The 14378-nt window shown below is 41.6% G+C and overlaps 1 protein-coding gene across 9 annotated transcripts in view; it reads right to left on the bottom strand.

The window, feature by feature from the left end:
* ELMO1 (engulfment and cell motility 1) overlaps positions 1-13564 on the bottom strand; it is a 312086-nt gene extending 298522 nt beyond the window's left edge. For 3 of the 9 annotated variants that reach the window (XM_056483192.1, XM_056483194.1, XM_056483197.1), the window contains exons 1-2: positions 13283-13370; positions 12129-12195 (exon numbers count right to left, since the gene is read on the bottom strand). The gene's annotated coding sequence lies outside the window, so the exon portion shown is untranslated. Of the gene's footprint in view, positions 1-12128; positions 12196-12716; positions 13149-13282 lie in introns of those variants that run through there. The other 6 variants (XM_056483196.1, XM_056483189.1, XM_056483193.1 and 3 more) reach the window with 4 other exon arrangements.
* Positions 13565-14378: the final 814 nt, after the last annotated feature.

Raw genomic sequence — 14378 nt, 5'->3', positions numbered from 1 at the left:
AGTTGGGCTTCATCATTCTCCCCAGAGGATGCAAGGATTGTTAGCAAATGTGTTACAGTCCTGTCCTGCCACCAGCTAATGATCCTGTATCCACCTAGGCAATATATTGTATAAAAATGAGCATGTGTTAGAGCTGTGGAGGACTAAGGAATATTTACCTAATTAATGTGCCATTGTGTTCTGCTCTTCTACTCTTCCGTCAGTTATAAGTTACACAATGGCTCAGCATATTCAGTCTCATTTTCCATATGCCTGACAGTCTAAGCTTGTGTGACTTTGTGTAGGGGAACCCCCCAAAATTATATTTCACATAGATTTAAAATACTAAACTGAAACACTGGAGATCACAAGCTCCCCTTTTCAGGCTTATCTTGCAAAAAAGACAGGACCTAAATAAACTTGATAATACTTTCCCCTCCTCTTTTGGGGCCTTCTAATGCTTTCCCCTTTGCCTGCTTGTTTTATTTCTCTTTTCTCCTCCTTCATTCAACCTTATTCTACCATCATTAAAAGTTTCAAAGAACCTGAATGGATTTTTTTGCAATTGCTTTTCAATGCCAAGTTCTGACTTTGACTGCCGGTCTTGGTATTCTCTCCTCTCCCCAGTAGCCCTTCTGAAACTATAATCCATTCTTTCAAGAGTTGCATTTTCTGTTGATAGTGCCAGAGGCCAGGAAGGCTCCTGGCAGTACAGTTTCAAGAGTCTGAAACAGAACAATCTTTTTTTTTCTTAAATTTCCCTTCCAAAGCAGGTAACATACAACGTTTTTCACCAGCAATGAATACCTGCTCCTCCTACACACATAAAATGCTCTGCAGAATAGCAGTAAAACATAATACATTGGAGATTCATATACCCACAGATGTAAATAATATTCTAGTATTTGTAGTCCATTTCTGCAGCAGCAAATGGTGAGGCCAAACGCTACAAATTTCTGCTGGTTCCTCCTAATACAGTTTTGCTCTTCTTCTAACAATTGCACAAGGGGAGCCATTGACAACTGCAGAATGACACTATTTTTTGTCAGAAATACTTTAAAATAACTACTACAGAAAGACACATTATTTTATGCCAATGTCTTAGCAAGCCAATCTTTTTGTCTGCAAGGGTAACAAAAGGGAAACTGCTTCTCCCAAGACAAAGTTGCTCTGCTAATACAAAATGACAGAAGCTCCTTCCCTTCCTAAATACTTACTCTGCTTTAGTAGCATACCAATGGGAAAGCAGCAGATAACTTCTTCCCTTAAGGCATTCAGATAGTTCTGCAAATAGCAAAAACCTATGCAATTATCACATGTATCATACTCAGCTTTCACTGATTTCCTGAGCTCCTCAATGGGACCAGAAGTAGCTGAAGACCAGTGTTAGACCTTAGAAAAGAAAAAGTAACTCTGCATTTTTTAAGTCTGCATTAATTTCTTACACAATTCAAGGAAGGTGCCTTCCTTTCTTTGACCTCATTTTTTTAATTCAAGACTTTAAGTGCTGAACTGTGACTATGTGGACTAATTCTCTGCACAAAGACGTTACATACTGCTCACAACTGAAGAAGCGTTTACAACACGTGTAACAGAGATAATTCTCTTTCTGCTACTCCTAAAGGCCAAACTCTAAAGATTTAGCACCACTGAGTGACTTTATTTTAGCAAGAGAAACTGAGTTATACCAGCTGTTCAGAATTATTTGGTTAACTCTTTTATTTGAAATATTACAGCAAGTTATTACCAGTTTTCATTGTAACAGACCAAGATAATCCCTGCACAGCTTTCTATATTAAGATAGCAAAAAGTTAGATTAAGTTTTTCTTTTGAAACAAACAAAACAAACCCCAAACCAAACACATACATAAAAACCGCCAAACTTTCAGAGGTTTTTTTCAGTTTCATGTGTAGATATCCCAACATTAAATCAGTATGAATACAAAACAGAAAATTATGGAGAACATCAAGGGTTAGTATTTTTCAACAAAATCATATTGCTACTTTTATCTGTGGACAACCTTTATTACAAAACAATCTGCTCTAATTCAGAGAGGAAAGAGAGATGGTCCTTCACTCATGATATCTAAGTATTTCCAGAGAGTCTTTAGGTAAACTCCTTTAAGAGCTCACGTCAGTTGGCCAGTAGTGTTTTAAAACCACCTACGCTCATTTCCATTGACTAGGTGCCTTCTAAAACTTTCCTTTTCCTTTGACTTCATGATCACTAGGCTTTATGCCAACATAAGAATAAAAAATGAAAACAATAGCAGATTTACCTGAATTTAACTGGATTTAAAACTTTTTAAACACTTTTTGCCTTTAGCATATACTAAGAGAGTTTGAGAATTTCTACCTACAGCTCATATGTAGGTTTATTCCATACAAATACTGGACAGTCAAACCTAAATTGAGCTGCCCTGAGCTTTTCCCGGTGCCTGGTAGGAATTCCACTATATAAATCAATAGATAGAGCAGTTCAGTTCTGCCTGTATAGGAAAAATACTGATTGCAGAACCTTTTTGCCCTGTTTGGCTAAATCATCTCACTGAAGAACTACAATTACAGCAGGAACTTCATATTACAATCTGGTGCATAATGTCCATGCTGTCTCCAGGGAAGGTATTTCCCAGCTTTTATTCAGAAAATAGCTTGAAAATATATCTCTTTATATCTACACTCGGCCTACTGTTGTCTTGGGCTGCAATACAGGATATGACCAGAATTATGTCACCATATGTTGAAGCTGGGTAGAACAGTGTTCCTTATCTCCGTGGCACATATTATCTGCTAATGGGCCATCTTTGAAACTAGGTGGGGCAGTCATCTTTATCTTTTCCACAACCCATCCTCCCTCTAGGAAGATATCATCTGCTGATAGGCTATTAAGTCCCACTGTATGATTGATAAAATTACATCATCCCATTGGGAAATGCTCCAGCCAGGAGGAAGAGCCAAGCCTTTCCTACCTAGATAAAAAACTGAGATTTTGAACACCAAGGCAGCCTTTTCCACTGGATTCCAGAGAAAAACCAGACCTTTCCACATCATCGCTGGACTTTTGGAGCAAAACTGCACCCTTCTACAGCACCACTGCCTCAACTGAACCACATCTGTCACTCCAGGAGGACTGCAGCCACCATTTAATCGGACTGCTACCAACACCCTGCCTAACTAGGAGTCAGGTTGTATTCTGAGTCTTGTCAGCATTTTGGGTTTGTTCTTTGTAATATTGCATTTCTATTTTAATTTTCCTAGTAAAGAACTGTTATTCCTAATTCCCATATCTTTGCCTGAGAGCCCCCTGATTTCAAAATTATAATAATTTGGAGGGAGGGGGTTTACATTTTATGAGCCCTGGTGTTATGTACTTCTGATCAGAATTTGCACTGTGTGGCACACCTGAATTCCCCTCTCCATCCTTCCTGTTGGAACACTACTAGCACTGAAACTCTGGAGGGAAGCCATCCTGAGCATCCACTCAGGGCACCAGTCATTACCTGATGCAAAGACCAAAACTACATTCTTCCAATGTCAAACCAGTGGTTTATAATGTCTTTTCCATCACGTTAAAATTACATAGTTGCACAATGTCATTACACTGAAGTTACATATCTCATAAACAACCTGTAGCAAAAACCACTGGACCTGCCCAGGTACTGGCTGAATTAAAAAGCAAGACATCAGCAGTATGAAAACTGTGCTGACTCAGGCTCACCATTTCCAAATTAAATTAAAACTACTGGTTCTCCTAAATTACACCAAATTGCTAGCCTGAGAGGCTACCTCTCCATTCAATCCACATCACAGCTGGGGCTTCTTTGTTACAGAGGAGACAGCTACCCACAGGGCATTCTCTAAAGGGGGCCCTCAACTCTGAATTTCAATAGATTTAGAGAAAAAGCTTCAAGAGAGAAAAGCAAGGTTTATCCCCTTAGCCAAGCTTATGAAGATCAATGAAAAGAGCAAGAACAATTAGTTGGAAACAAAGGACTTACGGGTTGACTTAAATTTGATTTTCTAGTCTAGTTTGGTGGTTCTCTGATTTAGGGGAGGGAAGTCCAACTGCTTTTTCCTTTATGCCATCATTCCTTTAATTAGAAAACATAGCCCATAAGCCACTACAGTTGGTTTTCTTAACCTTCATATATTAATTTCACAAAATTATTTCAAAGCTAAGAGCCTCTCCTTCTCCAGAGTAAAATTACTAATTTTATAAAATTTAAGCAATTTGGAGCAAATAGAAAAAAAATCTTAAAACCTACTGGTTTAATTTCAATCCACAGACCCATGAATCATGGATGGTTTGATCCCTCTGGCCTATGAACTAGGAGACCAATTTAAAATCCCAGTGCAAACAGCCCAAGATCATTTTATTTATGTATTAGTTTCAAAATAGAACTCGAATTCCAACTCAGATTTAAAATTATGCAGATTATTTTTTTCCCTTCTCCCTCAGCAGACATTTCTCCTTTATCCTGATGTGTCTTTTGAGTCACTTACAGCTACAGGGGATGAAGTCTTTGCAACCTCTATCTTCCAGAAAATCATCCCAACACAGCATGACACAACCAATACTTGTTACCCCAACACACACCTAGACACTCTTCTAACAAGCTTAATTCCCAAGGTAGCTGAAGGAAAAAATGGGCTATTTTTAACAGGTCAGGAAATAAAAGCCCAGACTACTGGATATTTTAAAAGTTTATGAAAGATGACGTATGGGGTTACATCTTGAGGCTAATCCAAGAAAAACAGACTGAAATCACCATTTAATACAAAGGGCAGAACAGATGCTCACGTTTCCACAGTTTGTCCAAATATGTCAGAGAATAAAGATAGGACAGAGAAAGGCTCAGAGCAACACACGGTAACGAGATGATTTTCCTCTTTCAAAATTGCTTTCCATATTTGAATTTTTACGAAAGTTTCAATTTCAGCTCCAAATTATGAAAATAAGTCTCTTCAAAAGAGACCACATAAACTGACCTACTTCTAACACAGTTACAATTAAAAAACAAACAAACAAACAACACAATTTTTTTTCAATGTCTGAATGATTTTTTATGCTCTTTTCCTCATTTTCTGGAACTGGCACAAGCTGTCAAATCTTTATTTGCATAAATATGGTCAAAATTGTATTAAGTGGTCCAAAATGAAAAAGACCTTTTCATTTTGTTTTGTAGACTTTTTGGTTGACTTGCTCCTTTTTCTCCCACTTTCTCCCTCTTCCTGAGTAGTTACAATCACCACACTTAGTGTTGTGTCTTTCGGTCACCAATGGAACTTCTGACTTGTTCAGATTTTCTGCCCTTTTATATTTTTTTGGGAAAAGTAGGTTAGGCACAACAAGAGAAGTTATGCATATCTATAGAAGAGATTTCAGATTACATAAAGTAGAGCTCAGAATCAGACCCCATGTCTAGGCCTGAATTTTTCGAGTTTGGTGAGCAGAAGAGATTTCAGCACATGTGTGAAGAGGGACAGTGGGAGGTGGAGTGAAAAGGTTGATAGGAGGAATATACTTGAACCACAGAGGGTAGAGGTCCACCAGATGAGTCAGCTGGTGCTTGAAGGGAGGAGAAAAGAAAGAAAACTTGGGGGGTGGAAGGAAAGAAAAAAAGACAAACACCAATACTCCAACATTTTAACAGCCTAGCGACCAAAGGGTATACCAGATATCTTCTCCAGAATCCAAGGACAAGTACTTACGTTTAGGAAATTTTTTTTTTCACTTAGTTTGGCTCAGTGTTACTGAAAAAGTTTGTCCAAAAGTCCATGTGCTGAGCCAACATTTATTAGGTTTCAATTTCAAGCTGAAGCCATAACTACGAAAATTAATGCGGCAATTGTACCAGAAAGCAAAGAAATGGAAAAGACTATACTGGTACGTAACAAGTACATTCACTGGCCCCAAGAGTAAAAAATTGTATTATTTCAACCTTTGTCATAGACATTTTTCTCTTATTATTAGAAAAAAAAATGTGCAAATCAAATGTATTGTTTGGCCAGAAGGTATTATATGAATAATTATAAATCCCTCATCAATCAACCTCAGTAGATTACTGCCTGTCCTAAAATATGATGCAGCAATTTAAAGAGTCACCCCAGCAATGGTCACACCAACAAGATTCAATGAAAAATACTGCAAATTGCCAGTCTAACCAGACAGAAAGCCTGAACTGCTCACACGAAGCATCTTTGCCAAAACCCACGTATCCCTCAAACTTCCGCTGGACTATATGGCAAATGGACATTGACTGAAGAGAATGAAAAATAGGCAAAGAGTAGTTTCACTTCAGCTATAAATTCAAGCACCAGAACACATGCATGCACTGAGAATACATGAACAATTAGTTAAAACAAATCTACATCTATGGGAGAAAGTGTTAAAACAACCGTATTTGATAGGAGTTTATTGCAACATTAGTTTTGCTAAACTCTTTCCGTCACTCCAAAACATAAGAAAAATTGGGAAGAGATGTTTTTATTACATTTAAGAAATTAAAAAAAAAAAATAATAAAATCCCTCTCCTATTTCCCCAACAGTTATGTAAACAGTTATGTAACAGTTATGTATCCTATTACTATGTAAAAGATCAAGTCACTATCAGAAGGAATAGAGATGAGTTTCAAGTCCACAAACAAATGCACATAGTAGTTACAGCATGTGCATGGTCACAGGAAAAGACAACTACATACTGAATTTTATGAAAGATTCCAACAGATTACATCAGGAGACCTGAGGCTGACAATGAGCTACAAGTAAACCACCTCTGAATGGCACCAGTCATCTAATCTCAGATAACACACAAAAATCTCAGCTGAATGAGGTAAGTCAAAGTGCTGACAGCATTATTTGAGCCTGTCGTCAAACCCTGCATATCCATCCTCTTATATAACTTCAAAACGTTGGATGTATTTGATATGGGTTGTCAACTTCATACATTTTCATTAAGGAAGGTAAGGTCCACATGGAGCATTTAGTCCAGGTTCATGGGTTCATGCACACTCTCCGATTTCCAAAAAAAGCTCTTGCAAATTAGATAATCTTCAGGCAAGCTTCCTCTGCTGTATTAAAGAATGGGAGATTAATGCCATCACATCTCCAGAATCTGAAGTTCTCTTAGAAGTGACCTTTCCTCTCTTTCAGTTGAAGCAATCTCAACAAGAGCCAGGTTATTATGTGTGCACTCATGTAGCTGATAAAGAAATTACACTGTCCCTGATGACACAGTATTTCTGAGATAGATTTACACTTCATATGCCAATTATAAATTAGAAATGTACAATAAACCCTTTGAGCTAGACATTTTAAGAACATAGGAGATGATACACACTTCAGGCCACAGATTTTCTTGGAAATCTTAAATAGAATTATTTATGTGAATAATAACCTAAGGGTCCCAAGATAAAGAATTTAAGCGCTGGGCAAAGACCTTGAAATCATGAGAGCTGGGATAGATAAATAGCAAAGAATAAGGTACCAAAGTAGAAGTGGCAAACGTGGAAGAAGAAGTTACAAGGAGAGTTTAACTCAAATAAATAAAAATCAGAAGGAAAGCAGAAGCAAAGGACAAGATGACACAGCCAGGACACAGATATAGTTTCATAATAAATCTGTTTGGGAATAATTTGTTTTCTTACTTTCCACCCTCTCACACCTCCTTGCCATTCCTAGCCTGTTTACTGAAGATGATGTTTCACAAACATTTTAAATCAACTTAATTCCATCTGAAAGGGAAAATCTTTCCCCTAAGCATTGATTCATAATTCCCACTCCCTCCCTTCTGCTAGTGCTAGCTTCTGTGGAGATTTACAGTGCTATTTCAGTAAAAGGAACACAGCAGAAACAGTAATAAGAAGACTTACATCTTCAAAAGTGGTAAGAATAGGTCCTTTATCATATTTGCATAACATCTCCAGGTAGTATACTCAGCTTTCTGAAGAACTCCATAGCCTAATCTCTAGAAATGCAACAAAATGAGTTCATTTCTACATAAACTAAAACCCTTTTCTACAGGGGATCCCTACCAGCAGTACCTACATTATAGTGTGATTTACTGCTGACAAAAAACGCTTTGTCCTCTAAGTTCTCGCAATTATCTTTCCTCTCCAAGTAGTCATTGACAACATTGACTACTGCAGACAAATCAAATGCTCACACTGGAAACCTGCCATTAGGAAAAATAAATCAATGCACTTTCAAGGGTTTGCAAACAAGCACCACATGAATCCCTGTTCACCTTGCTCTTGAGTGCAGGCATACATTTTACAAAGCCATCTGCTCAGCAGCTTGAGAAATCTGTACCTTACTTAGTGATGGGCACCACACATGTGGCACCAGCTACTAACCCAAGCTAGCCCAGAACACAGAAGTTTTTCAGATCTGAAATGGAGAGAAGAGGAAGCATGCTAGCTATACCCTGGAGCATATACTTCTCATTAATATTACTCTTCAATGCTAATAGTGATCGGAAACAGAGGAAGCTAGCAGGAAGGTTATGACATTATCTTCAATCTCTCTTTTGTGTCTTGCAATAATGAAAGATGACATCACAAAACCAAAATCTTGCAAACAGCTTGATGCAAAAACGCTGAGCAAAAGAAGCTCTGCAAGTTTGTTACTCTTCTTCCATTAATCTCTCTAAAACTATATGCATGCTTTTTATTTAAGTGTAACATATATATTATCACCTCTTAGATTAGCACAATCAAATGCTTGCCAACATTCTGACTTTTGCCAATTCCTTTTAATTTCTCTTTCCTTTTCAACTGTTATATTTGAAAAGAGAGGAGAAAAAAGAAAAGAAAAAAGGGGACTGACTTGAGTAGAAGAAAAATTATTCTAAAGCCTTTAAAACAGTTTCTCTGTTAAACTGACATAAGTTTAACAACGTGTACTTGGCACATTCCTCTTGCCACGAATACAAGAAACTCAAAAAAAAACCAAAACTTACTCAAAGCAGGGAAATCTGTTAAAGATACAGTACACACCTTGCTGAACAGTGGTCTGACAGCTGTTACAAAGCCATTTGTAGATTCAAGTGTTTGAACAACAACAAAGACAACACAACTGTAAAGGCTTTTTCAAAAATCTGACCAACCCATTCTCACTCAAATTGTACATTCTAGAAAGTGCAGACACACAGCAGAAGAAAAGGTCTACTAGACCCAGGTAAAGCTGTGCATGGAAATAGAACAGAAGAGGCAACAGTACTTTTGCTTGATACAAGGGTTTCTAGCTCCCAGGGTTTCCAAAATCCCATCACCTTCTATAAATGTGGAGAGTTCTTTTAATACAAGGACATGCTGCACATTCACAGCACAGCATAACAAAGAGAGCTTTTAAATTTTAAAGAGATTGTTTATTTCAAAGAAACTGACTATCAAATGACAGTAAAATCTCAGCTTGGGAGGAAAACTGTACTTGATAGCCTCATCTAAGTCCCAAGAAAATCCTTGTTTGAGAATCACAATTAGAAACATTATGGCTGGAAATATATCAAAACCAAACAACAACAACAACAAAAAAACAAAAAAGCTTGTTATTGGAATAGGAGAACACTGCATGTTATTTTGCAGGTGCACTGGAAGAGATCTGGGGAAACCTTTTCCTAGTTACACTTGAATCTATAGGTATTAGCCACTCATTCCACCACATACTGAAGCCATCTAGAGTATCAATGGAAGGAAACAACAAGTCTTATGTGTGAACATAGGAGCCCTACTCCCAGTGTATCAACATGGAAAACATGAGATCATATTCCAACACCACTTTGTAGGCTGGACACTCTGAGAACTCAAACTTTAAAATTAAAAAGATTTTTACTTGGTAGACAAAAACAAAGAACGGAAGGAAGGGTGGAACACCACCCTTTGAGTTGCTATCTGTAATTCACTACCTCACAGCATTGGTGTCAGGAAGTTCAATACCCACAGCAGTGTTTCAGCAACAGTTACACTTTTACATAGAATAATAAGTTTTGCTTGATGAGAAAAAGGGTAAAAGGGCAGTAAAAAATAACTTTGTAGGACAACACAATATGTTGCACCCAAACAGCAAGAATACAGAAGTACTTGCTTTTAAGAACACTAATGGTCAGGTTATATAACGACGACGGCAAAATTGCAGATACTTTTGGTTACCAAGAACGCTACAGAGTAAGCGGGTAAGAGGTTTTCCCCTCCCCTCAGCAAAATCTGTGTAAACTCTTGTCTTAGGTTGCAATATAGGATGTGGCCAGAAATGTGTATTCTATCACCATCTGTTCAAGCTTTATCTCCATGGCACATATTACCTCCTAATGAGCCATCTTTAAGACTAGGTGGGGCAATCATCTTTATCTTTTCCACAACCCATCCTCACTCCAGGAAGATATCATCTGCTGATAGGACTTAATGGCCACTGTATGACTGATAGAATTACATCATCCCATTGGGAAATGCTCCACCCAAGGGGAGGAGCCAAGCCTTTCCTACTTAGATTAAAAACTGAGATTTTGGACAGCAAGATACCATCTTTCCACTGGATTCCAGAGGAAAACCAGACCTTTCCACATCATCCCTGAACCCTCAGAGGAAAACTGCACCCTTCTACAGGACTACTGCTTCAACTGAATCACATCTGCCACTGCAGGAGGACTGTAGCCACCATTTAATGGGACTGCTACCAGCACCCTGACTGACAGGGTGTCAAGGTTGTATTCTGACTCTGTCAGTGTTTTTGGGATTTTTCTTTGTAATGCTGTATTTCTATTTCAATTTTCCTAGTAAAGAACTGCTATTCCTAATTCGCATATCTTTGCCTGAGAGCCCCCCTTAATTTCAAAATTTAATAATAATTTGGAGGGAGGGGGTTTATCTTCTCCATTTCAAACAGTAGCTTCTGCCTTTATTGGCAGACACCTGTCCTTCAAAACCAGGACAACCCTTCATCTAGTAAGTTTTTCCTTAGGCATATGGAGAATATAAGGAAAAATATCAAAATGGTAAGTATAGAAACCAGTATTCTTTCCTCTACCCTCCTGCCCATCAGCAAATTGTTCACTAGAATAAATCCTCAAACAATGATACTCTAAGCAAAGTTGTAAACTACAGAGAAGGCAGTTGTATCCTAGTGCACAGGGAGTTTCAAAGAGATTACAGAGAGAGAAAAGAAAGTCAACTACCCCTATACAACCTTTCCAGTATGAATAAATTGTGATTCAGTTTTGCTATAGACCAGTCTATTCACACTACTCAGATCCACAGACTGCACTAACAATATCTTTTCTAATACTCATTTCACATCATGTTCCTGTTTTAACCATACTAATCTTTCTTTCCTCTGACTAGTGAGTTTTAAAAGCCACTGCAGTACTTTTAACAGCTTTATGATGTGTGTTAATGGATATTCCGCTAACAGTATACGAGAGAAATTTCTACTAGCAAGCTGTCACCACTGCTGCTCCTCCTCCTTATCTAGTTACCAGTCATCAAATTAGATCCCTACTACCTAATTATACAGCTAAAAAAAGAAAAATGGGAATGAGGGAAAGAAAACCTTCAAAGAAAGCAAACTTCCAGCTCAAACTGGAAGAACTTTATGTAAATTTCAGTGTATTTTCTGTCCTCTGTAATATTCTGCCTAAGCCACTCAATCAAGCAGGAATGACATGGAAAGAATAGGACTAATGCGAACAATGAATGATCCATAAACATCTACAAGATTATATAATTGGAGATGGCATGCATGTGTGCGTGCATTTGGGCGAAAGGAGGAGAAACAGGCAAGAAAGAGGAGGAAGCAACAACCCAAGTCACAGATACAGGACTCAGCACATTTCTTACTCAGTTTCCTTCTCTTCCCAAAAGATAAATATTTTAACTAAGGGCTATCAGGCAGCTGAGAGATAAAAGCAAAAGAAAACCCATTTGCTAATGAATACATTTCAAAACATCCCTTGCTGAAATTGCACCGCAACTGCAGTATCATGAAACAGCTCATAGACAACCATGTTTATACTAAAGCAATTAACACATGGTACATTTCCTGCACTGTTATTATTATTGGCATCTCTGTTTGCTACACATTTTGAGTCTTGGCAGATTAAGAGTTATTCTTATAAACTTAACAACAAAATGTTGCTGATTTGAAATGTACTCACTGTTATTTTTCAGGAACTACATTTACTTTACACCATTCTCAGGGGAGAGTTGAACAGTGTATTAGTTCTGCAAGGAAAATATATTCAGAAAAAAACTTTACAAAGGCTTTGAGCCAAAAAACTTCATAAATGTAACTTTTTAGACCCAGAACCCACTTGCTTTACTAGGCTGCACACTGTGGCTTTGCATAATCACCACCCACATTTCAGAACAATCATTTCATCTGAAATTCATCAGCTGTTTGATCACCTGGGTGAGCATGAATTTAGGAAAAGGAGCACACGCACCCCCTCCCACCCAAAAAGTCCTCGGATGCAGGGTCGAGGGGGAGGCATGCCCTCGGATGCGGCAGCTGGGTACCAATGCCGAGCTTGGAGCTGGCTGCCTGCGGGGATGCACTTGCCTCAAAGTTGAGGCGCCCGCGGCAGTGTAGACACTTGCTGCGGCTACAGTCTCCGTCCGGGCCTGACTCCACTCATTAACCCACGCGGGTCCGGCCGCGGCCACTGCCCCACACGCCGCCCCCCCGTCCCCGCGCAGCGACGCGCTGGTCCCGCCGGGTCGGGCGAGGCCCCGTCACCACTCACCACCCGCGCCCGGAGATGCGCGGCTCTCGTCCGCCCCCCCTCGCCAGCGGCCTTCAGCCACCCCGAGAAGTAGGGGTTGCCCGGGTCACGGGAGGGGGCTAAGGCGGGGACGGAGCGGGAAGAGGCGGTAGTGACGGAGGAGGCGGGGGCGCAGGCGAAGTCGCGGCGGAAAAAACTGGGAGGCTGTGGCAGCAGCGGTCGGAGGCCAGCGGAGAGGGCAGGGCGGCGGGAGGAGCCGCTGTGTGAGGCGAGACGAGGCGAGGCAAGGCAGGTCGGGCCGGGCCGGGCCACCCCCCCGTTGGCAGCCACCGTCCGAGGCCACGCCGCGCTGACAAGCACAGCACTGCGCTTCCTCTTTCTCGTAGTGACGGCGGCCGCCCCCACCCTGGCCACTCCTGCCGCGGGGAGCGGCTGCGGAGCTCGCTCAGGCAGGTAGGGGGCTCTGCGGCCGCCTGCTCCGTCCCGTTCCTCCTCCTCCCCGGCTGCTTCCGTGCCTGTCCGCGCTCCCCCGCACCACCCGGCCAGCGCCGCTGCCGCGTCCACGCGCGGGATCGAGGCTCTCCTACCTCCGGCGTGGGCAGCGCCCCCCCTGACACAGCGCACAGCGGGGCCGCTCGACTGCCGCCGCGGGAACCGCGCTCTGCTCCGCGCCGCCGCCTCGGTGCGGTGCGCTGGGCTGCCCTCGGCGCTATCCCATCCCGGGGCTCGCGCAAGCACCCGCCGCTCTTACTTCCTCTTCCTTCCTCCTGCTGGCCGGACCGCGATGTGCAGCCCCGGGCCGGCCGCCGCCGAGGGGTCCCGCGGCTCGGCAGCACCTGCGGACGGGGGCGACACCCGCTCCCGCCTCCGCCCGCTGCCGCTCCTCTTCCCCGGCGCGGGGGTGCGGCTGGCGTCCCTCCTCCTGCAGCTCCTAGATGAGGGATTTTGGCTACTTCCTTGCCTTTGGAATAGCTGTTTATGTTTTGATGCCGCTTCTCTTCCCAGATAGCCGCCGCCGCAGCGGGGACGCTGCCGCGCACGTCTGTTCGCCCCCGAAGCGAGCGAGCTGCCGGGGGAGCCCAACCCAGTCCAGCCGGGTCGCTCCAGGCCGGGGCCCCGCCGGAAGGGGGCGGCTGCAGCCTCACTCCGCACCCCCTGCCCTGCTCCGCCGCTGAGTACCGGCTGCTGCCCCGGCCCTGGCGCTTCAGCATTCCTGCGGCCCGCTAGCGCCGGGGCGAGGCGAGTGCCCACCTCGTGGCTTTTGCTCTCTGGAAAAGCGAAATATCAGAGCTCTGATTTTCTTCTCCGTCTCCTTGAAAGAAAAGTGATCAATAAGTTTCTTTTATTTTTCTTTAGTGCCTTAACCCATACTACACAGTGAACTACACAGGTTATGTGACCCTGCAAACCATCGAATTATATCTTCTAATACCAAGATACCAGATTGTGAGGGTGGTGGTGTTGGTTTGTGTTGTTTTGTTTGGTTTTTTTTTTTTTTTTGGGGGGGGGGGGGAGGGGTGTTTGATTTTTTCCGAAGTCCTGTACATTTCACTTTGATAAGAACTGATACCCATGAAGCCTGGCTGTGGTACAGCAACTTTTACTGTATGGTCTAACAAAATTTACTTATTGCGAATTATCCCATCGTACATGAAGACCAAAACCTGCAGAATTACTGATTCT

The sequence above is a fragment of the Oenanthe melanoleuca genome, chromosome 2 (assembly GCF_029582105.1).
Source record: "Oenanthe melanoleuca isolate GR-GAL-2019-014 chromosome 2, OMel1.0, whole genome shotgun sequence".
NCBI lineage: Eukaryota > Metazoa > Chordata > Aves > Passeriformes > Muscicapidae > Oenanthe > Oenanthe melanoleuca.
This window is presented reverse-complemented; position numbering and strand designations above follow the sequence as displayed.